General features: G+C 43.0%; 1 protein-coding gene across 1 annotated transcript in view; it reads right to left on the reverse strand.

The window, feature by feature from the left end:
- Positions 1 to 23,208, reverse strand: part of LOC311601594 (uncharacterized protein) — a 286,148-nt gene that overhangs the window by 17,052 nt on the left and 245,888 nt on the right. The window contains exon 8 of the mRNA XM_084789121.1: positions 19,053 to 19,150. The gene's annotated coding sequence lies outside the window, so the exon portion shown is untranslated. The remainder of the gene's footprint in view (positions 1 to 19,052; positions 19,151 to 23,208) is intronic.

Here is a 23,208-nt window from a genome sequence, read left to right on the forward strand (position 1 = left end):
TCTGGGCACATAGGAGACATCACAAAAAGACATGATCTCTGCCTTCCTGGAGAAAACATTCTAAACAGAGGAGAGACCCAAGAAAAGGAGCTTATTTTTTAAGTTTGTAAATGTTTATTTACTATCTTATGTGTGTGTGGGAGTTTGCCTACATATATGTCTGTGTACCACATGTGTACTTCATGCTTATGAAGACCAGAAGAGGGTATTGGATCCCCTAGAACAGGAGTGGCAGACTGTTGTTAATCACAATACATATTCTGGGAATCAAACTCGAGTCCTAAGGAAGAGCGGCCAATAATTTTAACTGTTCCTATCATGCAGGCTTTTAAAAGTGCAATTTGCTTCTCTTGCAATATCTGGATTTTCTATCCTTCAAACAGCCATTAATTCACATTGGTTTGTGATATGTAGTTACTTTGCTTGTGGCCCTGGCCTTCTGTAGGGGCTGAGATCCTTGAGAACCACAGTGCCAGGAATCTACTCAAGAAATGTTTGTGGTCAGATGTAGTGGAGCACAAGTATAGTTCCTGCCTCTGGAAGGATGTAGCAAAAGGACCACAGTTCCAAGCCATCTTGGGGCTTGGACACATAGAAAGCAGTCCCCTGGGGTGGGTGACCCAGTACTAGCCTAGCATTCATGAGGCCCTGAGCTTGAATCCTGGCACTGAAAGTAAATGGACAACTGAATACATATACGTGTGTGTGTGTGTGTGTGTGTGTGTGTGTGTGTGTGTGTGTGTATGAATGAATGAGTGAATGTATGTGACTGAATAAATAAGTCAATAGGAAGTTTGACTGTGAGTGAGTGAAGGAATAGACAAGTAAAAAATAAGTAAGTGAGCAAACAGGAGAATGAGGAGGAAATGGAGTTAGTTGAAGAGTTAATACCAGATTGAATAGAGGAGGGAAGGGTGTAGTTTTCTATATTCAAATATTGTGTGGCCCAGGCACAGAATTTCTAGAAACTAAGAAAAAAAGCTCTCATTAGTTCTCACACCACAGAACAAAGGAAAGGTTGCTGGAGCCATCAGATTCATGGACTCTGCCACATTTTTTCCTCACGTGACTGTGGACTCTGGCCCTGTTTTCAGGGAACGGTGTTTCCAGAGGACTCATTTTGCTGACTCAGCCCATACAGTTCAGGACACACTGCTTTGCTCCCATAGCACCTTCTGTTTCTTTTGCAAACATCAGTAGTACTGAGAATAAGTGGTACTCTTCCCCCCATAAAATTATTTTTTCATATCTGGTCTTCCCATAGCCCATTCTTTGTTAATGTGTCCTGAAATTAGCTAATCCCACTACTCACTCCCCTTTAATTATTTGCCAAAGCTTTCCAAGTCCTTTTTTACCAAGTGAATCTCAACTCAAAGTTTAGTTTTATTTGTTATTTAAACTATTGAGGAAATGGTTTTATGTTCTACAACATGAAGAGCCTCTTTCAAGCAATCTGATCGGGAGTGCCATTGAATTGTGAACTCTACTCTAGCCTTTTCACAATGTAATCTACTACAGGACTCTTTTTTCCTCAAAGAACTTGCTTCATCTGTCTGCTCTTTACACATACTCAGCCTCTGTAAAGATGCTTCTGGCTTTTCAGTGAGATTATTCCTGAATGCTTTGGTGCCCATCAGCAGAGTCAGGAAAGTGAGAGGAACGCTGCACGAGGCCAAGAGAGGAAGGAACATTTGTGTGTATTTATGGATATTCAAAATGCATTTGGATATGTTTACGTTTGCACTACTTCATGGATGAGCCTAGGGCTAGCTGTTGGGTTTTCGTGCTAGTTGACCTTCTCTGTTAGTTTTGATAGTTGCTGCTACTCGTGTGCTATGTCTGATTTTGCCACTGAAGACACAGTTGCTTAGGGATGAAATAATATATTTCTGAATAGCCTTATGAGCCAACTGTGTTCAGTTTACAAAACAGATCCTCTTTGCCATGCTTAGGGGGACTGAATGTGGCCCCCAATCCCGCTTCGACTCTCAAACATGCAGGCATGTGTCATTGATCTACAGCCTGGCAGAGGAGATATCTAGAGTCAAGGCTGTGACTCCACTAGATTCTCTCCAGCATCAACTGAGCTTTCAAGACTGAGTGGTGAAAAACACTCCTCTAACTACTTTATTTGTGCCTTTTATCAAACCAGAAGCATCTCTCAGCTTCCAAGCTGGAAAGCTTGGCACTATTTCTCAGGATCCAACTTCCTCCCTCTTACGCTGACTCATAGCAAATGCCATAATTCCATCCTTCTCTTCTAAATATCTTTTGGATGCATCTTTTAATTTCTGTTTGTACTGTAACCTTCTTGCTCCAGGTCCCTGGGATAGCAGCCTTGGAAGACTAGATTAACCTCCACATTGTTCTCCAGGCTCCACACTAAGATGTGATTCTCCTCAGATTTATCATCCTAAAGCAAGCCTTCATACTCTTTTTGTCTCAGACATGCCAGGGTACCTGTTAGCTCATTGGGTAAAGTCCAAGTCTTTCCAATTGATTGTCAAGACCCTTGCTAATCTGGCTATTTCTAACTTTTAGCCCTTTAATCCCTGTTGAGAAGTCTGTTGTCAAAGCTCTTCAGTGACATTTGCCTGCTATAATTTTAGCATTAGGAAAAAAAATAGAGTACTGGAATAGAAGAGTGAGCTTACAGACAAACTCGTGGATAAATAAGCTGTGATTGATGACAGAGGAACACTGCACATGAGTGGAGAATGGATTATCCTCTCAATCAGTTGTGCAAGGATCACTTGAATATCTTTAAGGATTAGAAAAATAAAATATGACTTAGATGGTAACAGTAAAACTGTAAGGCTTCTAGAAGATCATATAGACGAATGGCTTTCTGACCTAAGGGCACAAGGAAAAGATAGGCCAGCTTGACTATATTATAATAATGAAGCTCTATTTGTTCAAAAGGTAGTGCAGATTGAAAAAGCAAGCCACAGACCAGAAAAGGGTATTTGTAGCACCCAACAGTGGTATAGTTGGACAGCTCAATAAAAAAAAAACCTGCAAAAGTCTGAGTGGATACATATTAAGCCAGGAAATGCAAATGATTAATAACTGTGTGAAACAGTGCTAGATTCCCTACTAACTAGAAAAATTAAAATGAAATGTACAGTGATGGCTACTACTCACCAGAATGGCCTAAATTAACTAGAGTGATGTCAGCAAGTGCTGGTGAGGATAAAGAGCTCCTGGAAGTCTCCAATACTGCTTCATGGTAGGAGTGTACAATGGCAATTGGGAAACATTTGTATATCTAGTAGAGCTGAAGACAGTCATGTCAATAACCTAGCATTTCATTTCCCTGTACATTAGTGAAATGAGTACACATGTGTATCAGGAGAAATTTATACACAGAACCCAAACTCTGGAGACACCTAATTGTACACTGTGAATGGTGAACAAGTAATCAGGTGATATATTCCTATGGACTGTAAATGAATCTTGCTGAAGTCATTTCTACAAAACAGTGTTTGTTCCTCTTAGTTTCTCTCTTAACTCTGTTATCACACAAATAACTGAGACTCTTTTTATTTTTGTTTAATAATAAGCTTCACAGCGGAAGAACTGAGCAGTTATTATTCTATTCTTAACTCTCTAAGCTAATTTAGTTCTCTCCCAGCATACATCCCAGAGATACATGCACTTTGTAGCTTTCCTCAGTTCTAGCTCCTTCCTAATGTCTCGTGGACTTCTGCCTGTGGCTGAATCCTCTACTTCTTCTAACTCCCCATCTTCTACCAGGCAGCAAGTCTAGCCCTATTTTCTCCACTGCTCAGCAATTGGCTGTAAACTACTCTATTGGCATAAAAGGGGGCAATTGGAGAGCAGAGTTTATGCATCATTGAGACAGGAGATTCTTAGAACAAAGCTTGCAACCAGATATGGGGGATACAGAAATCAGAATTTGAATTACACAATAACCATGTGCCTATAGGATCTTTAAATCACAATGTGAAGTAAGAGATGTCAGATAAAGCATATATGATGCTGGCGAGGGTGCCAACAACGGTATCTCAGTACTTGAGATGCCAGCCTGGGCTACATATCCTACTTCAAGAAATAGTACCAACAACAAAAAAATGAAAAATGAAAAAAGAGTAAGGGCTGTCTCTGACTCTGTTGCCTGTTTTTGATCCCTTTTCTGTAGCCAGACTGCCTTGTCAGGCCTCAGTGGGAGAGGATGCACTTAGTCCTGCTAGGACTTGAGGTGCCAGGGTGAGTTGGTACCCCTTGGGGTCCTGCCCTTCTCTGAGAAGAAGCAGATGGGAGATGGAGGGGGTGTGAGGGTGGGACTGGGAGGAGGGGAGGGAGGGCCTGGGATCAGGCTTAAAGTGATTAAATAAATAAATAATTAATTAAGTTTTAAAAACTTGGAAAATGCACATGTCACTGAAGTATACATGGGGGATCCAAATATGGTTCATGGACTGCACTAATGAAAATTTTCTAGATTTTAATGATATGATTGTTATGGAAAACATTACTTTTGGGGCAGCTAAATTAAAAATAGATGAGTTCTCTCTGTATTATTTTTACAGTTTCCTATGAAATCTATAATTATTTCAAAATTAAAGCTTCAAAAATGTAAGTTAAGAAAGACTATAGATCTTTAGCAGCACACCTAAAAGATATGTACGGTTTCATTCCATTTCTAGTAACTTCCAAATGTCAAATGAAATATTTGGTGTTCTAAGATATTCTGTCAGGTTGGAAAAGATAGCAAAGAAGTGATTCTCAGAGAAATAGGGGATGAAGGAAAGGTGGTATGTGTGGACGGAAGGGTACATGCCTGCTCTCTGGATCTAGTGATGAATGTTCACAACAACTGCTTAAGGTGTACATTCATTCTTTAAGCCTTTTTATATATAGTGTATTTCACAATGGTAAGGCCACCTAAAGTCATTTATTTATGTGATCACTCCTTAGGAACCAATATATACACATATATCCATATACATACACACACACACACACACACACACACACACACACACACACACACACACACAAAGCCTATTGGACTTTGAGCTCTGTGGGGTGTGAGTCCAAGTGGAGCTCCAGGAAAGGAAAACTGCTTTTAAGCAATGGCCGCGACCTAACCTGGCTCCTTCTGTGGACTACACACTTGGCTCCTAGGATTAACAACTGCTTGAAGACATTGGCTTATTGAGACAGAAGGGCTGCAGGAGAGCATCTGCTGAGGAGGAAACTTCTAGTGAGGACTTAGAAGGGAGTAGCTTAAGGGTTGCGCTGCCACAGTGAGAGAAGAGGCCAGCTTAAGGCTTTACAAACACTGTTGTGTCAATCCTGAGTGAGCTGCCAGGGTCCCATGTCTCTGTTCTGAATTGTGTCACCCCAAAACCTTCATAAATACCCTGAGGACTCTGAAGAAATTCTCGATTGACAGTTGGCCACAGGACAACAGGATAATTATTGCCCACAGCTTTAGTCAGTCACTGCCTGGGGGCTAGTAAAGTCAGAAGCCAACACACTGCCACCTCCATGTTGGTTGCTGACTTTATGATTGGCACACTTTGCTTTCTTGCCAATCGTCTACTTTCCTTTTAGAATGCTGTCTTCCAGCTGATTTTACTATTTAAAATTATTTTCTGCTTTTTGATATGTTCTTTGTTTTGACAAGGAGCAGGTAATGTCAGCTTGAGGAAAGTAACTGAGTAGTTTCTAGATTCATTCAGAGAAACAGGACACCATGTAAGAACCCCCACTGTGGCCCAGGTAGACCCTTTGGCTGCAAGTTATTCTAAGGGGCTACACTGTGATCTCCTAGCCTGAGTCAATTTTCTGGAGTCCCAAGAAAATTATTAGAGGGGCCTGACCTCCTAGTGATTGGAGCTGTTGAAAGGCTTCACAGGAGAACACATTAATAACAATGGAGCAGAGAATGTCAGTGTTAGGCAAGCCTCAAAGGCACTTCTTTAACCCCAGAAAGCACTTCTTTTCACTTATTAACCTGGGAAATCTTAGAAGATGACCTTTACCTGGTTATAGGAATCTCCTTAACAACAACCCTTCCCTCAGAAGAAACATGTTACTGATACCTGACCCTAAAACCTCATTCTGTATGAGTTACCTGGGCTAATGTTCTTGCCAGAAAAGCAGCCATCATCCACCATGGATTCCACTATAAGTTCAGATATCTGAGCTCTTTCTTTGTTGAACATTAAGATTCTATTTAGCAACAGCCATAGGAGAATAGGAAAAGCTACAAAGGGGGAAAGCATCTTGAACCCCATGGGGCCTTTCTGGCAACTACCTTTTCAGCAGCCAAGTTCCTCATCCCACTGATCTACCCAATTAGAACTGAGAGGCTGAACCTCCTTGCCAAGATCCCACATGAAGACTTACCATCACCAACAACAGAATGGGGAACTGACTTCTGCTCCCTGCCTTTTTGCTAGAGAGATGGCCTGCATAGCAACTGATGTTCTGTGTAGGATAGATTATTCTGTGTCAGAATTGGGGTCAAGTTCTGATCAGCAAGACAGTCAAAGGCCATGCAGAATGGGCTACAGAAGACACAGGTGACAGGCTGCACTAATTAGTATTTGAGTCGATAACATTTGTTTGTTGTGGAAAGTAAGGCAGAATAATCACTCCCCAAACCACCTGCCGTCTGTTGGTGATCTCTTGTGAGGTCCTGGTAGCAGGGCCCCACACCAAGCTGTGAGACACTCATCTTGCCATGATGACTCTTATCTTTTCTATCAGAATATATGGAATGTTCAATTGGGCCAAATTATTAATAGCACTCAGCATAGTTTGCATTATTTTAGCAGATTTTTATCTTCCTAAATGGAAGTTTTGAGAAGGTTACAAGAACAGTCAGCCCCATGGTTGGGACATGAAGACCTGGCTGGACCTCCTATACTCTCTTATCTGGTACTGCATGAACAGAGCTCAGAGCAGTTGACCTCCCTGAGAGCTTGGGCTGAATTTGGAGCCCAACAGAAAGAAGAAAGCCGGGACAAAGAGTCCAGTCACCTGATTAAAGCAGAGGTAAAAAGAAGAGAGAAATGCAACAGTTTGCTCTTCACCACCAAGTCAGGTGCTTAGGGCTCAGTTTAGAGACTTGCAAATAATCCAGAGTTCTGGCAGACATGCAGGGACAGAGCATGGAGACATTCCATGTGCCTGAGTTCAGGTGGTGCTGCCAAGTGGTGGGAGGAAGAGCTGAGGCGTTAGATAGCTAAGGCTGTGAATCCTGGGAAGCAGTCACTGTCTCTAAAGTAGTGAGAGGTATAGCTCTGTTGAGAGCCTCATGGCTGCTGGGCTTAATACTTCTTGCTTCAGAGAGCCCAGAGAACAAAATGTACCCAAGAGATACAGGCAAAACTGCTCTCCGCTACCATCCTCCCAAAACCTTATTCTGCTGTGTCACGAGGAAGCTTGCACAGTCTGGACAGTACAAGGGCCAGACAATTGGAACATTCTTTGGCCAGCCCACCAACAAAGTAATGCCATGAGTTTCTTGTGAGAAAGGAAATGGATCATGGGCATAAAGAATACGATAGGCCCATGATAGTAAGGAACCAACAGAAACTTGCGAACACATTTACGAGTGCCTTTGGAGGCTCCATAAATGCCGGAGGGACAAGGTAGGCTGAAAAGTAGAGACACACAAACTGAGCCTCTGTCTAATGTCATTGAATCCTATGGATTACAGGTAATTTAAAATCTATGAGGAGGCAGTGTTATAGTACTGGGACACAAATGCCTCATCAGGCAAGCCACATGACCGCTTCAGATATATTCAACTTACTGTACTGAGTTTTGGAAGAATAAATCATTGGTCATCAGTTGTGGCTTGAACAATTCCAGATCCTATAACATTAGGGGATTGAGATGGCTAAAGAAGCCAGTGAGGGCATGACATCGGCCAAAGGGTATGGGCAATAGAACCGAGACTAGACCCCAGTGAACCTGTCTAGGTATTCTTCTGAAGATATTTGCTGTAGCACCTACAGTTAGTTAATTTTAAGAAAAGGAGATTAGGGGCTGGAGAGATGGATCAGTGGTTAAGAGTACGTGCTGCTCTTGCATAGAACGAAGGTTCAGTTTTAAGTACACACAAGGGGCTGGAGGCTCCCACAGCCATCTGTAACTCCAGTTAAAGGGGATCTGATGCCCTTTTCTGGCCTCTGGGGACACTGTTCAAACATAGTGTGCATACAATAAGCAGGCAGACACAAAAATACACTTGAATAAAAATAAATAAAACAAATGATTACAGGAGATAATGCTCAGGAATGTGTGTTCTTGCCTATAGCTCCTGAGACCCATGCCAGCCCCTGAGAGGAGCATGACGGGTATCTGGACTAGGGAGGGGCTGATTTTGACTATGAGTAGCTGAAGCAGCATAAAGAATAGTATGGAGTTGCTCCATTTTGCCGTTAATATTAAAAATGTATCCATTGAATGGCATGGACAGAACCTACAGTCTGTTATCATTTAGATGAATGCTTGTATGGGGAAAAAAAACCAATGTGCTGCCTTTTGCAGTTAGCATTAACCTTTAATGAGCACTACCTATAAGCCACATGTTAGCTTTACGCCTAACCTGTGTACATGCAAGTCATCTTAGATAGCAAGGGTTTGAGCTGACATCTTTGAGGGAATCCAAGTAACAAGAAGCATGAGAGAAAAGGCAGTGAGTCAACAGGAAGAGGAAGGGAGGAAGGGCCGAGGAAGAGACCCTCAGGGAGTCCCTCAGTTCTCGTGCTTCACAACTCTGGAAGCATATTCTAGTAGGCTAAGAACATCACCAAAGGACGCCATGCAAAAGCTAGCAACAATTTTTGTTATCACTTAGCAGGAAATGGGACTAAACTTGCCTTTGATTTTTCTTTCCTGGTCTCCCAGCCCAGGCCAGGGTACAGAAGAGCATGTGTTATAGTTGCTGTTATATCACTGAACAAGGTGAACAAGGAAGTGGTGGGCCTGAGGATGAAGGGTCCTGTTTATGGCTGCAGAAGAAGAAATGTAGTAGGTCAGGTCATGAGTCTGTAAAGAGCACTGCAGCACTCTGCCCACACCAGAAACAGGATGACACTGATTGCACCTATGTGCTGGGGATTCCCACATTCTCTGCCATGTAACTAAAGTCAAAGAGCAGGCAGGGATGGAGCCATGCTTTGGCATGCTGCATAGCCAAGAAAGCAGGCTGTCAGAGTGTGAGGATGTGGAGAGAAGCACAGAATGGGCAAAAATATGTATTACTCGATTCAGCCTCTGCCTCCCGCTTCAGACCCTCATGTGCCCTTCCTCCTTTATATCTACGATAGGAAAATGCAATTTCACATGCATTTTCTTTTCTTCCTTCCTTTCTCCTTCTCTCACCCCTTCCATCTTTCTTTCTTTGCTGTGGATTGTGCTCAGGGCCTTGCAGATTCTAGGCAAGTGCTTTACCGCTGAGGTACATACCCAGCCAAACACTTCACATTTGTAAGTGTATGACTCTGTGGCATCAATTATGTTAGCAGTGATAGGAAATAATCACAATTAGCACACTTGTGAATGTCGTCTCATTTCAGAAAGGACTTCCCCACTAAGCAGCCACTTTTCTCTGCCCCCTCCTCCAGCTCCAGCACTAATCTACTACTGTCTGTCTCTATGGATTTGTCTCTTGTGGACCTTTCATAGAAATGGAATCAGACAGTACGTGACCTGTTGTGTCTGGCTTCCTTTACTTAGCATATGCTTCTAAGATGCATCCATGGATCAGTACTTCATTCTTTGTTGTAGGAGGATAATGTTCCACTACACAGATATAGTACATTTTGTTATTCATTCATCAGTAAATGGACATTTTTATTTCTACCTATTAGCCATTATGGATAATGTTGCTATGGCGATTTTTCATGAGGTCACCTGTTGTCATTTCATTTGGATATGTACCCAGGAGTGGAATTGCTGGGTCATATGATAATTCTATGTTTTACTTTTTGAGGAACTACCAAACTGTTTTCAACAGTGACTACCTTGTACAAAGAGCTGAGTTATCTTCACTCTTGCTATTATTTATTATTTTCTGGAAGTTGTTTTGTTTGTTTTGATTCTAGTGGCTGTGAAGTGATGTCTCACTGAGATTTTAATTTTTATTTCCCTACTGACTAGTGGTATTTACAATAATTCATGTTTCTTGGCCCTTCCCATAGTTCTAAAGCAAAAATAAAGCATTATTGCTGGGCCACCAAGGTCCTTTCCTGTCCTGTTCCTTTGTGTGTCCATGTACCCTCTACTTTTGACCCTGGACATATGTCCCTCAGCCCTTTCCCTTTGCCTTTTCCCTATCCCCAAACCTTGGAGTTTCTGCGCATGTATCTTCCTGATGTGACAACTCCTCTTCCCTGATTGTTCCCCTCAGTATGTTACCATGCATACAACATCCCCATACCTAAGTGATGTGTTTCTGGCATCTCATCTTGCAGTTTCCACATAGCAAGAGCTTGTTTGGTATATTCTTCTCATGGCTCCAGCTCTCAGCTAAATGTTGGACAAACAGAATGCCGGAGTCTACAGCAACAGATCAAAGGATGAACCTCAGATGCACAGATTTCCTACTCAGATAATGGATACTTTGTTGCCTCAGGAGCACAGGCCACTCCCAACTGGGTCTATTCCTGCTACAATCACCCACTCCTATGGTAGAGGATAGCAGAGGCATTCCCAGTGTCTCCTGTTGGTATCTTTAGAGCTAACCACTCCCCAACTGTGGTCTGATACGACTCATGCCTTTGAGGGAGGGTGTCAGAAAGTGATTCATGGATATAGTTCCTTACCCTTCGCAACTTTGGCACAGGCTGGCCTGATGACACAAGGGAGTGAACCCCAGAGTGGGAGTTGAGAGCCAGACTTCCGGTCCTAGTCTGTGGTGATTCAGTGTATGATTGGGAGCTCTAGATCCTCATCCTGTGGAGTCAAGCACTTGTAGAAACAATTTAAAGATGAGGTGGCTATCCTGTGTTCTCATCCCAAGGTTGTCATCTGGTGTCTCTGGCACAGAGCTTGGAAAAGCTACATTTGATGATCAACCTAGCATGAGGAGTTTACACAAGCTTCTTTAAGGGCATTGTTTGTTATATGTGTGAACCAGAGTCTGGAGGGCACCCACCTAGATATCCAGGTTCTTGAATTTTAAAGTAAAGAAGTAGAGCAGGGACACATAGTGTCCTTCACATAGTGAAGGAACTAGAGACAGATTATAAAGAGAGAGGAAGGAATTTGTTCTCCTGTGAATGGGAGTGATTCAGAGAACTGGGAAAGGTTCAAGGCTTAAATGCCCTAGGCCTAGAATATTAACACCTTATATGAGTTGTTTACTTGACACCCACCTTTCCCTGCAATTTGAGATTGTGAGTTTTTCTTCTGTATGCTGAGTCCCTTGTGTATAATACTGGTGGGATGGGCTTTGTTGTCTTTCTGCCAATTGGCTTCTTTCATATGTTAACCTTGATGCACTTCTCTATACCCTACTCTCCTGCCACATGTTCGTTCCCTCAGGCTGTGTTTCTGGCATTCTAGACAGTTCTTCCATCATGGTTTTGTAGGACACTTGGTTGGTCCCAAGCAAGGAGTAAGCATGCTGACTCAGGTATATTTGCCTACTGTCCTAGAACAGATTCCAGTCTTTAAGGTAGAGATATTCATAATTCTTACCCACAATTACCCTGTGGCAATATAAAGGAATAAAGATAATATAAAGGTACAGATTGAAGGGGTTGGCCAGGTGTGCTGGGGAATGTGGCATTCCCCCACAGGGGCACTGATAAAATCCAGCAGCATCAGAGGTACTGCTATGATTGAAGCAGCACACTAGTAAAGGTTTTGAGGACAGTGAAAATATGGTCTTGGCATGAATGAGAGGTACAGGAAGGAACCTTGTCAGAAATGAAATTGTGGAATTATAAGAAAGGCACAAGAATATAAGGAGGAAAGCAGTCTTGGTCCTGTACAGAGCACATGAGGTATTGAGAAGAGAGAGTATTGAGGTGGGCACGAGAGATGGGTGTGTAGATATCTAAGAAATCTGTCTGGATCTTGTCAGCCTTACAGAGCAAACACTGTACCACCTAACAAAAGCCAAGCATCCTTTTAAAGGCTCAGTCTGCTCTTTTATGATGTGAGGACCCCATTAACACCTGATTATAATTTGTAAAGTTATGCAAGCAAATGACTGTACGGATAAAAGCCCTTCCCAACTTCGCGACTTCCTTCTCATTTTTTATGGCAGAAGCAAAACCCTACTAGTTTATCTGACTTTATAACAGAGATTGGCTGCCAATTCCCAACCACATATTTTAGATCACAAAAGTCCGTGTGGATGAGCCAGCCTTAGGACAAAGGCTTTGAGGAAGGGATGGTAGGAATGTGCACTCTCAGGGGCAGGTGCGAGGGGGATAAGTAGCTTCTATAGAAGCCACTTAGAGCCACTGCCAAGAAACAAACAGAAGACTATGTCTTTTCCAAGGAATTGCCTTGGCTTGGACCAGATGTTGGGGAGAGCCTGAAGAAGGGGATTAATTTGTGACTGACAAGGCTGAGAGCTAATGGGAGCATTTGCTGAAGCCCAGATCCCTTGGTTTGGGAGACTGAGCCAGCATGTCCTTGATATGTTCTCATGAGCCATGAAGCTGCCAGACACTGCCCCCTGCTCAGGACCCAAGGTCTGCTATGGGCTGGAATCCAAGGATGTGGCCTTTAGGAACTGACTAGAGAAGAAGGAAGTAGAAAAGGAGAATGTCTACAGAGGAGAAAACACATTTGGGTGAAACTCTAGGCACCGAAACCCAGACTCAATGTAGAGATCATTCCCATATAACTCAATGTCTAGGCAGCCAAGCCTCATCTTTCCAGGCTCACTAAACGGTTTCCCACAAATCCTTAAAGCTAAGTATAAGCCTACCACCTCCTATCAGTGCACTCTGTGGGCATAGCTGGCTTCTGGAAGGAGGCTTGATTCCTTGGCTGCCTGTTAATAGGCTCTTCACTGGGAAACTTTTGTTTTTGAGACAGGGCTCCCAGTGAAGAGCCTAAATTCTACATGTAGCTCAGGGTAGCCTCCTACTCACTCTGTAGCTGATGGTGATCTTAAACTCCTTGTGGTCCTACTTCTACCTCCTAAACATTGTGATTGTAAGCATACCTGGTTATCTGGGTAACACTGAGAACTTTCGAAGGGCCAACTTTCTAGGTATAAACACCCATGTCTTCTTTCTTCTTTTACACCGTCAAGCTTCATGAGCTATGAAGTCACGCCTCCATTATATAACTTGATGCTCCTCAGTCCACCCTGCATAGCAGATAATTCCTCCGTTTCTTACCCAAAGCCAACAGCTATCTCCTTGATTAGAATCATTAATGTTCTTTAAGGTATGGGGTCAAGTTGTATGGATAAATTCTACTCTATATGTCATGGTTTGATTAATATTGTCATTGTGTGATTAATATTTGACTCAATTGAGTTTGAGTTTGTAAATTACTCAGATCAGACGCCTACCATGTGTGTGTGTGTGTGTGTGTGTGTGTGTGTGTGTGTGTGTGAGAGAGAGAGAGAGAGAGAGAGAGAGAGAGAGAGAGAGAGAGAGAGAGAGAGGGAGTTGAAGGCTTTAGGAGGCAAGACTCTGGATCTCCAAATAAGGAACAATTCTGCCCATGGAAGGTAACAGAAAACTCTGTTGAACTTTCCAGCCTCTAGATAAAAAACTGCAGTGTCAACTCTTACCTCAGTTTCCAGCTTGCCCTATGTCTTTCAGACTCCCTAACCTGGGTTATATAATTCTTTAAAACCAACCTTTCTCTCGATATTTCTTGCCTTTCTGTTAGTTCTGATTCTTTGGAGATCTTTGGCTACCACAGTGGACAGGCAAGTTGAGTGAGTGTGGCGGCAACCATCACACACAGGAAATATGAACCTTTTTGGGGAACTATATGTGTGCCAGATCTATGGTCAGCCTCCAGCTCTTCACCACCACATGTGCACCCAAAATATATTTTCTGCACAGCTGCTACTCATATGCCATTTATAGGGGGCACCAGCCAATAGTGAAGAAAGGCTAGCTTCCAAATCCAGCTCTAATATGAGCTGGCATAATGTCCCTTGCCTCTTTGTGTCCCATGTCTCAGTTAGAAACTGTGCTGCTTCACAAATGCTTTGTGCCACAGGGAATCTTGTCCTATAGATTGATATGGAAAGCTGTACATTTGGGCCCCTTTGCTTCCTTATGGTGTAGGGAATGGTGTAGATCTTCCCTGAACCTGTTCTTCACGCCTGCCTTCTTCCTGAGTCTTGACGTGCCTGTCTGCCATGGCATCTGCATATTGTACTCTTCTGCCCACTCCCTGATACCCTAACCATTTCCTGGGGCCTCTTCTTCCTGACTTAATTTGATAATAGTGGAAGGATTCAAGTTCACTACTGCCATTAACAAAAGTCTCAATCCAACATACCAAGGCTCCTTTAGGAGCTCATTTTGAACACCAGGGTCTTAGTATGTGACAAGGATATGTAGAGGATCCAGAAAAGAGTAATCATATACAAGACATAAAGCTATGCATTTATGAGGCATCCTGTTCATCAGGCTTCCTGGGAACTAGCACACAGAGGGCCTGAATCACCCAAGAAGCCCAAGCAGCTGATCTGCAAGTTGAGAAAGATGGCTTTGGCTTCTTTTCCCTTCTGTCTTTGGGTTAATGAAGACTCTTCCAGGAGCATGTTTAGATGATGCCAAAGGAACTGGTGAACTGAGTGAACACATGACCTTTATTTTGGTGTGCTGGATAGATTTATGACAATTCAACTCAGTTAGAGTCATTTGGGAAGAGAGAAGCTCAAATGAGAAATACTAGAATGGAGAACTTCCGGATAATGATTTATGGTTGATGTGGGTGGGCACACCCCCACAGAGACTAGTGCCACTACTAGGAAAATGATCCTGGATGATATAAAAAGAAGCAGACTGAGCAAGCTATGAGGAAGAAGCTAGTAAGTACTGCCCTTCCTGCTTCAGTTCCTGCCTCCGAGTTCCTACTGTGCCTGACTCCTTGAACTTCTCAGAATGGTGAACTGTAATCTGAAATGAAGAACCTTTTCTCAGCAATGTGGTTGTTTTTTCATAGTTTTTTAGCTCAGGAATAAATCTCTAAGACTCTGAGCTTCACTCTAGATGAAACTGGAGATGGAAACACAGGACCGCTGACATAGTGGCCTCAGTGCATATACTATTCTGCTATTCTGCCTCTGCCCCACCAGCCCAGACTTAGCAGAGGATTTGAAGCCAAGCATACCCACATATTCCAGGGCCATTTACAACCCTGGTCACTTTCCACTTCTGGGGACTTGGAATGGCTATACAATGATAGCAGTTCTTCCAAAGGCTTTGGAGCATAGCTGCTTCTGAGTCTCAAAGCCTTAACAAGTCTCTGAGAAGATGTAGTGTATAGTATCTATAAAGACCAGAGTCTCTGCTTTAGCTTGTTCTCTGTCTGCCTGGGCTATACCTTGCTGAGGGAGAGAGGTTAGCTCTCAGTCACCAGAGTGATAGCGGTCAGAGGCATTCTTTGCAGAACTAAGCTGGTCCAAAGGCAGCTATGGATTTCTCTCTTTGTCATGCACTGCTTATGGGATGCTCCCTAGTCTATCATCCTCCATTAAGGGGACACTTAGAACATAAGTGGCATATAGAGGACACAATGTCATGACCTGATTTACTATGTGGGGGTGAACAGCCTCGTACTACAGAGTCTCAGATGATTACAGGCAAGGGAGACAACAGTGGGACCAAGTCAGGTCCTTAATGACAACACTCTGCTCCCACTATGAATTGGACAGGGAGTGTGGTACAAAAAGGTATGAGTTGGGAAGCAAAGGTGCAAAGTGAGATGTGTGATCTTAAGCCACTACCATCTATCATCAAGGAGCTATTATCATGGCATCTCTGCCTCATTGGTCTCATCATTGTCACCAGTAGCTTTCTTGGAAGTGGCCTGTGATTAGAACTTCTGCACATAGACCACCCACCCCCTAGCATTGTCCACCCTCAAGAGAGAGAGTCACATTGTTCCAAATGATGGCCTAAGGAGGCAGTTATGTTTCTGGTACCCCTGCTTCCACAGCCATCTGACCGCTATCCTGTGTAAAGCATTCTGGCTCACAGTCTCACCATAGGCAAACGTGGTCCAACTCTGATCTTTATACCTAACAGAAGGCTTGGTATCCTCTCTGAAGAATGGTGGAAGGGGCAGATTATAGAGACAGAGGGAATTCCAAGAGGCCAAAGTCAGACACTTTTATATGTCTACATATGGGCTGTCTATAGACCCCAGTTCTCAGCCCAACCTGACCAAGGATTCCAGGGAAAGTATTACAGGTGTGGTGATCGGCTGTTTCCTGGCTGAGCTGAATTCTGCTCCTGGAGACTGGAAATGGCTATGTAATGACTGTAATGCTTCCTTCCTTGACATGTTTAGCTATTTCCCAGCAAACACTGGGCTATCCTTGTTGGAGATGACAGAAAGTTCCTGGTCCAAACACTGATGAATTACCATTCTTTAATCACCAAATACCTCCGAATCTGATTTGAATCAGCCAGAAAGGATCGAGCAATTTAGGCAGGTGAATTCCATCACTTTCTATCTGCAGTAGGCTTTGCTGGCAGCTCTGTCGCCAGGCAGGCTTGTTTTGTTTAATCTAATTACTGTTGATCCACAGACTTCACATTGTGGTTTCACCTTCCGATGTGGCTGCACATAAAGCCTGTTTCTCACTTAGTGGAGCTGACTGGGATAGACCAGTTTTGCTATCTCAGCCACAGCATCAAATTAAAGGCAAAAGGACTCCACAAAGCAAGGTTCTGGCTGCTCATCAGAGACCCTTGTGGTCCTAGAAATCAGATGGTTCCTAGGGTCAGCATCTTGGGCCTATCATGGCTTACTGTATGAGTGTCCTGTGGGAGATGCAACAAGTTACCACAAAATACATGGCTTCAATCAACAGAAATGCATTGCCACAATGGTGGTGGCCAGAAGACTGAACTCAGTGGTTGGCCAGGTCACATGATCTCTCTCAATATGTGTCAAAGCAAAAAAAAAAAAAAAGTGTCTCTTCCTTCAAAGGGAACCAGAATTCATTCTGAAGCCAAATAGGTGTGACCATGACCCAGGAACACAGATTTAGCTTGTTCCAAAGACCATGTTCGGATGTGGTGATAATTTCATGAAGTTTTTACAGTAACAGATCAAATGAAGTCATAAATGAAGATAGTTTTCAAATACGTTTTTGATCAGGTCTGAGGGTATGCATATATCAGGTATTACAACAGAATAGAGAAAAAGCTCTATCCTAAGCCTTAGGTGATACCTGATGACATTCTTAGCGTTTATGTTGGTGGAAGTTAAGGGTCTGTTTATAAATTCCAAAAGATTAACTTAATAGCTACAAGGATGTTAGGTCATACACCAAGGTAGGTGACAAATGGCTATTAAAGAGACTAAAGAAATCCCAAGCTAATTTGGCACCCAATTTATCACATGATGTCAGCATTCCATGATTGTTCAGCTACATGCCTATGGCTATTTTTCTAGAAACTGAAAAGAGCCCTAATTTGAATTCTGTCCCTCCTCACGCAACAGATGTTTCATGTCAAATCTTGATTCCTCAGCTGCATCAGCCCCAGTATCCTAGTCACTTCCATATCCCTGTTCTAGCCCTATGTATAAGCTTCTCTAGGAAACCTGGCAACTGGATCAAGAGTATCCACTTCTCTCACTGTGCAAGTGGTGGTAGGACTCTCTGCAGGCCTGCCCTAGACTTCCCACCTCTAGTCTACCAGGGCCTTTCAGGAAATTGGACTCCAACTTAACCAGAGAGTCTGATCAGAGCAGAATCAAATTGTATACTTCAAATATTTGATACCTGTGCCAAACACCTGACACTTGCAATCTCATCGAATCTCCACACTTCTTTCACTTAGTTTCCAACATTTCTACACTCATTGAAAAAACTAAAAAAGACCACGGAATCTCAGAAAGGTTACTTTGCTCCAAGCCACACAGATAGTATGTGGTAAAGTCAAAAGTCTGCCACAGACAACGTTGCCCCAGAGGCATGCATTACACATTAAGATGCTACAGAAGGGGGCAGTGTACACACCTCCCTTGTCCTAAATGGCTCTGTCTATATCCCAACGTATTGTCTGCTTATCTGGCTGCCTATCCTGACACTCACACAGAAAGGTCAAGTATCCTTACCTACCTCCTATATGTATCTAGCCATATAGATTCTTTAGTCTTTTGTTTGGTCCTTTTGTCTGCATTACCCAAGATCTCTTGCAACTCTGTCATGCTCCAGCCTGTTAGTTCCCCTGTAGAAGCACCCCTCCCACTTTCCCCCTCTGCCCACCCTAACAAGTGACAAAATCATCAAGAAGAGTGAAGCTGCAGCACAGCAGGCGGGCAAAGGGCTGCTGTACAATGCTAGGAGCTGGCACCAGTTAAATTGAGAGCAATTCCTGGAAATCAGGAAACTATTGAGGCCAAAGGCATCAAAATTAAATTGGCCTTTGAAATAAACAAGTGCATCTCTGCAGGCATCAATTGTGATTCCGTGAGTTTCCAGGATGAGCCCTAAATGAGATAAAGGCTTTCAGTTGAAGCTGGGCTGGGTACCTTGGGGGCAGAGAGTAGGGCAACCTATGGCCCTGTTGGACTTGGAAGCCACTGAAGAAAACTAGGAGAGGAGAATGTGGGCCTTAGGTATTTCACGTGGACCTTTGTAAGTTCATTCTACCATGTTTATGTGATGATGATTCAATGCACTTCTCTGAACACATCTTCACTGTAAAGTGACACATGACATTCTCTCTCTCTCTCTCTCTCTCTCTCTCTCTCTCTCTCTCTCTCGTGTGTGTGTGTGTGTGTGTGTGTGTGTGTGTGTGTGTGTGTGTGTGTGTGTTTGGGTTGCATGCAGCCTTCTGCAAAAATTCTTACAGTTCATCATCTGGAAAGAAAGGAAGTGCTAGTACTTTGAGTGTAGCCTTGTGTTGTGGCAGGGGCTTCAAAGGCTCACGCAAGGAGCAAGGTTCCTCAGGTAGTCCAGAAGTGGATTTCCTTTTCACCATGCCTGCAATAAAGCCCACTTTAGAAGCATGTCTGAATATACATACTAATGTTCCATTCCATGGAGACCCAAGCACAATATGCCCACAATCTTTGAGTAGACATAGCAGCAGCCACATTGCAGGGAATCCCCTATTTGTACCTTTGGGATTGGAATTACAGGTAGATTGCCATACCTAGTTGGCATTTCCATCCAATTTCTGGTCCTTAGACTTGCCAGAAAAAGACTTTAACCACTGAGCCATCTACTCATTCCCACTTTTGTCTTTTTATTAATTACTTAACTAACTTTATATCCAGACAGCAGTTCCCCCTCCCTCCTTTCCTCCCAGTCCTTCCCTCCCCCCCTCCCCCCCTCATCTATTCCTCCTCCCTTTCTCCTCAGAAAAGGATAGGCTTCCCCTGCATGTCAATCAGCTTCAGCACATGAAGTTGTAGTAACACTGGTATCTTTTTTATTGAAGCTAGATGAGACTATCCAGCCAGGGGACAGGGATCCCAAAGGCAGACAACAGAGTGGAAGATAGCCCCTGCTCCTGCTGTCAGGAACACCAAGCCATGCAACAGTTACACTTGTGTACATGGCCTAAGTCAGTTCCACGCATGCTTCCCGGTTGGAGGTTCAGTCTCTGTCAGTCCTTATGGGCCCAGGTTAGTTGATTCTGTACGTGGTATTGTGGTGTCCTTGACCCTGCTGGGTCCTACAGTCCTTCCTCCCCGTTCTTCCACAGGATTCTCCAAGCTCCACCTAAAGTTTGGCTGTGGCTCTTTGCACTTGTAAAGCCTCTCTGATGACAGTTATGCTAGGCTTCTGTCTGCATGTACAGCTAAATATCATTAACAGTGCCAGAGGTGCCTTTCATGGCATGGGGTGCCTCATGTCCTGGAGATCAGTAAGTAAGCTAGGTGGATGAGTAATGGACGGCAGAGCTTTACCTATCTTTGCCTCCTAGCACAAGTACATACTCATTAAACTCATGTCATCATACATGTGAGGCAAGCACTTTCCTGGCTGAGCTATCTTTTCAACCCTCCACATAACATCTTTGACTTTTACAGTCTAAGAACTGCTGCTGAATCCTTTTAACCCAGAACAGTTTAGTAAATATGGCCCCCATCTTAGGATGACCTGTACTGTGGGGAAGTGAAAGATAGCTTGGCAGTCATTCTTGAAGAGGAAGCACTCTTACTAATGTGGAATGTAGCCTCCTGAATGCTAGCGATGAAGTTATTAGTTTCAGCTTTGGGAGATCTATGGAGAGCACAATCTGTTGTATTTAAACACCAGGAAAATGTACCCAAGGGACGGGGGTGGGGTTGGGCTGCGGAGAATGAGCTCCTTCAATGATTACCGTTATGGTGAGAAGGGGAAGCAGGAGCCCTGGGTGAGAGTAAGTGAGGAACTCATCTAGATGGAGCTCCATGGACTGGGCAGGAAAGAGTGGCCAAGGCTAGCCCTGATTCTGCACTCGGTGGGCAAGCCCCTAGTTAAGGGAGACAGTGTGGTATGGAATCATGTGCAATGCTATGAGGAGGAAATATCTTTGCAGGGATATGAGAGGCCCTCCAAGTCTCTTAAATGACCTACATGGTCACGCTTGTATTCCCAACAATAAGAACATTCCCACTATGACTTTTTTGATGGGTTCCATTGGAATCAGAACAGTGTCAGCAGCTGCAGTAGTTGGCACAGGATTGTTCACTACAGCACATTTACAGTTAAACATAAAAAAGGCATGTCCTCAGCAAAGCAGTGAAAAAGTTGTCTCCTTTTCCCTTCTACTGAAAATAGATTTTTTTTTCATATAATGTGTCCTGATAATGGTTTCCCCTCCCTCTACTCCTCCCAGTTCCTCTCCACCTCCCCTCCCATCCTGTTACACCCCCTTTCTGTCTCTACTTAGAAAATAAACAGGCTTCTAAGGTATAATAATAATATATAGTAAGATAAAACAAAACTAACACACCAGGATAGGACAAAACAAACAAACAGAAGGAAAAGAGGCAAGGAGAAGGCAGAAGAAACAGATACAAACATAGAGCAGCACTAACTCATACACTCAGGAGTCACATAAAAACACCCAACTGGAAACCACAATATACATGCAAAGGGCCGGTAGGATAACAAGAAAGGTTGAAAATAAACGAATAAAAATATAAATAAAGATAAGAGAAAATTTAAAAATTCCTAACATGACGTTATGAGACAAGGAACCTCCAAAGATGCTGTTGAGTTCATTTGCTGTTGGCTGCCTACTGCTGGGCATGGGACCTACTCTTAAGAGCAATTGGTTTCCCCAGTGAGACTTCCTTGGAGGAAACTAAATTTTCATTTTCAAGTGACTATCAATTGGACATAGCTTCTGGGTTAGGGATGGGGCATGTGTTTACTTCTCCTTTCAGCTCTAAGATCCCCTCTGGTGCAGACCTGTTCAGGACCTCTGCGTGTTGCTTTGATCTCTCTGAGTTCATATGTGTGTCAGTTCTGTCGATTTAGAGGGCCCCGACTGACCCTTGAGCCCCCATACTTTTTAACTTCCCTGGGACAAAACGAGTAATATGCTAAATCACTTCTCTTGTAGAAACCAAGTGCGTTGTTTGACTCAAGAAAAAGTACTCATGTGACTTTTAGGAGTTGTCAGTTTAACTGGCTGAATTCTCATAGACTGTCTTATTTACTTGAAAGAATGACTAATGTTATTCAGACTTGGGTATTTGGCAGACATTTTCTTGTAGATGACGGACTGAGTAAGCCTGTCACTCTAAGGAAAACAACTATTTATTTTTGCCAATGATAAAATTTGAGCATTTAAGCAAAGACTGAAAATTTGAAAATCAAATATCAAGCACTGTGATCATGGCAGCTTTGCAACAGTTAATGGATTTTTTTTTCCCAATGAGGCAAGTGGCAATATTAATCAGTGTGGGTTCTGTGATACTATAGAGTGAACCATATCAAAATATGAGCACTGTGCATTATTCAGGGCACCAGTGTTTCCAAGTGACCAACAAACAGTGCTAGCAAACCATGAATGGGCAGAAGATCGATTCAAAGAACAGGAGAGTCCAGCGGGGCTCAATGGAGCTGAGTAAGGAGGGTTCACACTGACAGTTCACACTCCACACTGCACTTATTCTGGGAAGCAAGCACTGGTCAGACGTTGGTGTCCTGTCTGAGAAGAATGTCTCAACTGATCTCAAAAGCACATTAAGTTCTCTTTCCTTTTTCTACTGCATATCTGCGTGAGCTTGGGTTTTCTTCATAAACAACCAAGGCAACATATCACAACCAAAAAGAGATGTGAGAATCCAGCTGTGTCCTCTCAAGCCAGACATCAGAGAAGTTTGCAAAAATGGAAAACAATGCTTCTCTTCTCAGTACAAGTTTTGTTTTGGAAAATATAGCTATTTTCATATAAATATTTATACTTTTCTGTACTGGGTTTCATGTTTTAATTTTAAAATAAATAGTAAATAAACATTTCATTTGTTCCTAATACCATTAACATAACAAGCTATAGCCCGTATAAACCAAAGTGCTTTGGAGGCCTCAGTAAATTGTTGTTGCTTAACCTCACTGTATTCTGGTTTTATTGAGGTGAAATTTTCATGACTTTGAAATTTGTCATTTTCAAGTGTTTAATCAATAATACCGAACACATTCACAGTGTGCTGCAGCTATCACCCATTTCTAGTTCCCTAAGGAATTGCATGCCCATTAGGTACTCACTCCTATTCCCACCCGCCCCCAGCCCCTGACAACCACGTATCTGCTCTTTAGGGACTTACAATGAATGTGTTTTAAACATGTACAGACAATGAAACAAAAAGTTTGAGAACGACTGATACCGTATATGAAATCTCAGTTCTCTCTTATTAGCTGTGCCTAAATCAATTGGCATAATTTCTAGGTCTCTCAATTTCTTGAGCCTGCAAATAAAGATAAGGATGCTGTATTCCAAAAGATATGGTGAAGATTAAATGGAGAGATGCTTGACAAAGAGCAATACTCAATAATTTGTAGTTTTTATTATTACATTCGAATTAGGTCCTCTGGAAAAA

Source organism: Acomys minous (genome assembly GCF_964271855.1).
Source record: "Acomys minous genome assembly, chromosome: 7".
In the NCBI taxonomy this organism is placed as follows: Eukaryota; Metazoa; Chordata; class Mammalia; order Rodentia; family Muridae; genus Acomys; species Acomys minous.